Genomic DNA, 3,695 nt, shown 5'->3' with positions numbered 1-3,695 from the left:
GATGTGCCCGCAACCAAGTTACATGCCCTTGACCGGAATCGAACCCGGGACCCTTCAGTCCACAGGCCAATGCTCTATCCACTGAGCCAAACCAGTCAGGGCAAGGGGAGAATTATTTCTTATTTGATAGCTGCTGTGGTAAAGATATGGCCAGCTGTGACATTCACAGTGAAGATGAAAAAGGTGGAAAATAGCAGAAAGGCAAGGGGAGAGCACCCTCTGGGGCTCTGCCAGCTGGAGATAGCTTTACTCTCCCGGCACCAATATTTCAAGATGTGAGAGTTCAAAGCTCAATAAGATCCACTTTCGGAGAGACCAAGATGGCGGCATAGGTAAACACCGCAGACTGCTGCCGCAAACAACCACTTCAAAAATACAACTAAAAGACGGAACGGACATCACCCAGAACCGCAGGAAGGCTGGCTGAGGAGAGACTCTTCAACTAGAAGGAAAAATAACAGCACACCGAGGCTCAGAGGAGGCGCAGTGTGGAAAAAACTCAGGTGCGGAGGTGCGCGCGCAAAGCGGGCTGGTGGCTGAGAGCGCGGTTGTCGTTTTCGGTCAGGGGGGAGTCTCAGACTCTGAGCTCCAGATACGGGCGAATCGCTGGGGACTCGGACCCAAACGGGAGAAGCGGGAGTGTCTGGCATCAGTTGGAAGGCAGCTTTCCCTCCGAGGTTTGCAGCGGTTCCGGGGGTTCTGAGAAGCAGAGCCTCTGGGAACGGGACTGAGAGGGGCCATAACCGCTCCCTCCCCCCGCCCTGTTGAGCCCGCCCCGCCCAAGCCCTGCGCAGAGCCATTTGCCAGATCGCCTCAGGCAAAGGCTAGATTAGCACCTCCCCAGAGGACAGAAGTTTTCCGCGGCAGACACAGCTGATTCACACAGCCAGTCGGCCTGGTGGTCAAATCCCTCTAGTATTAACTACAACAATCAAGGCTCAACTAGAACAAGACTGCGCACAAAGACCACTAGGGGGTGCACCAAGAAAGCATAAAAAATGCGGAGACAAAAAAACATGACAGAAATGGAGGATATAGAGCTAAAAATCGCAATTTTGAGGGCTTGCAAAAATGTGCTAGAAGCTGTCAATAAACTTGAGGAGAGAGTCACGAAAACTAATGAGACCCTCGATGCTATGATAAAGAACCAACTAGAAATTAAGCATACACGGACTGAAATAAAGAATATTATACAGACACCCAATAGCAGACCAGAGGAGCGCAAGAATCAAGTCAAAGATTTGAAATGCGAAGAAGCAAAAAACACCCAACCGGAAAAGCAAAATGAAAAAAGAATCCGAAAATACGAAGATAGTGTAAGGAGCCTCTGGGACAGCTTCAAGCGTACCAACATCAGAATAATAGGGGTGCCAGAAGATGAGAGACAGCAAGATATTGAAAACCTATTTGAAGAAATAATGGCAGAAAACTTCCCCCACCTGGTGAAAGAAATGGACTTACAGGTCCAAGAAGCGCAGAGAACCCCAAACAAAAGGAATCCAAAGAGGACCACACCAAGACACATCATAATTAAAATGCCAAGAGCAAAAGACAAAGAGAGAATCTTAAAAGCAGCAAGAGAAAGAGACTCAATTACCTACAAGGGAATACCCATACGACTGTCAGCTGATTTCTCAACAGAAACTTGGCAGGCCAGAAGGGAATGGCAAGAAATATTCAAAGTGCTGAATACCAAGAACCTACAACCAAGAATACTTTATCCAGCAAAGCTATCATTCAGAATTGAAGGTCAGATAAAGAGCTTCACAGATAAGGAAAAGCTAAAGGAGTTCATCACCACTAAACCAGTATTATACGAAATGCTGAAAGGTATCCTTTAAGAAGAGGAAGAAGAAAAAGGTAAAGATACAAATTGTGAACAACAAACATGCATCTATCAACAAGTGAATCTAAGAACCAAGTGAATAAATAATCTGATGTACAGAATGAACTGGTGATTATAATGAATCAGGGACATAGAAAGGGAATGGACTGACTATTCTTGGCGGGGAAAGGGGAATGGGAGATGCGGGAAGAAACTGGACAAAAATCGTGCACCTATGGATGAGGACAGTGGGTGGGGAGTGAGGGCGGAGGGTGGGGCGGGAACTGGGAGGAGGGGAGTTATGAGGGGGAAAAAAAGAGGAACAAATGTAACCTGAACAAATTTCTTCATTGCAGTCATCACCAACCCTTTGGCTTCTTGACCTACAAACTCTGAGAAGGCGTGTATCAAATTGGAGGAGGTGAGCAAAGCCTTGTCCACTTTCATTGCAGTCATCACCAACCCTTTGGCTTCTTGACCTACAAACTCTGAGAAGGCGTGTATCAAATTGGAGGAGGTGAGAGTCAAAGCCTTGCTTCATTCTTCCAATCAAAGTCCAATACGGAATGATATTAGAAAAGATTGTCACCGTCTTTAGCCTGAAACTATGCTAAGAACAAAAATTCATTAAGGAGTTGAGAATCTCAGAATGGAGACTTGAATCTTCACCTCATTGAATGAGTGCTGGAGTTCTTGTACTTCCACTTCAAGACTGCCTTTGGTATTCTGTGCCTACAAACGAGGGGATGTATCTTCTGGAAGGATTGCCTAGCTATTTCTGGACAGCTGCTCCCATGAAAGTTTCTGCAGTTCCTTCTCAAGTTGGAGAGAACTCTTTCTCTGAAACAATAATCTGGTAGACCAAGACCTAGTCTTCCCAGAGATCTCTTTGGATCACTGAATGGCTTGTTCATTGGCACCATGGTGTCACATGACAGAGCCCGTGAGCCAGTCATGATGATGTCCCTCCACGCTGGCCATTGCTACCTCCAATGCAGAATGATGAAATCCAAAGGAACCTCTGTGGGCTCACCAGCACAGATGTCCATGTGGCAGAAAGCTTGTGCTGTCATTTAAATTTTCATCCTGACTCCGCTCCTGGGATAGCAAGAGTTTATGATTCAAAGGAAAATAGTGGTCTTCGGGATTGTGACAGGCCTTGCAGGGGAGCTGAAAAATTGTGCAAAATAAGGGTGGTACTGGAGACCAATCACATGCTGGGGGGCGTAAGGGTAGCTAGTAAATGTACCAGATGATTCTTTTCTTGTTTGGGATAGTTCTAATGACATCTTTATAAGACCAAGTTTTCACTCCCATGGTAAAACACTTCACACTAGAATTAAGCACTCAAATGGTAGGTTTCACTTTTATGAACTTTTTAATGGATGGAAAATTCACTAATCTAATTAAACATTCAACCAGGGACTCTGAAAATGGAGCTTTTTGTTATTCATGGTGTCCATTGCTTGGATCTGCGATATACCAATCAAGTATCAACACCATTCATGCAGGTGTGATCTTTGCAGTACCTGTGTCATTTTACTGTATGTCAGTGTACCAGAATAGACATTTCCAAAATGTCCTTTGCCAAACAAAATGAAGGATTACTGAGAGGAGAAGCATTACTGAAAGATTATTGGGTTGAAGATAAAGAGATTGAAATATAGTTTACAAACTTTCATTGCTATGAAAATCTTTTGCTGCCATAACTGATTTAGTTTTAGGTGAAAAAAGTAATCAGCTTAGGAGTGGGGGAGTGTCAGCAAGGTGTATTGAGTTTATTTTCAGTTCTTTAAGGAGGAAAGTCTTCAGATTTTAGAAATGTGAATTGTTTTCCATCAAGCACAAAATAATCACAATGTGAATTTTA

General features: G+C 44.4%; 1 pseudogene; it reads left to right on the top strand.

The window, feature by feature from the left end:
* Positions 1 to 174: 174 nt before the first annotated feature.
* Positions 175 to 3,454, top strand: LOC102248764 (annotated as a pseudogene).
* The last annotated feature ends 241 nt before the right edge of the window (positions 3,455 to 3,695 follow it).

The sequence above is a fragment of the Myotis brandtii genome, unplaced genomic scaffold (assembly GCF_000412655.1).
Source record: "Myotis brandtii unplaced genomic scaffold, ASM41265v1 scaffold481, whole genome shotgun sequence".
Classification (NCBI taxonomy): Eukaryota; Metazoa; Chordata; class Mammalia; order Chiroptera; family Vespertilionidae; genus Myotis; species Myotis brandtii.
The sequence above is the reverse complement of the archived record's forward strand: the minus strand, read 5'-3'. Positions and strand labels throughout refer to the sequence as shown.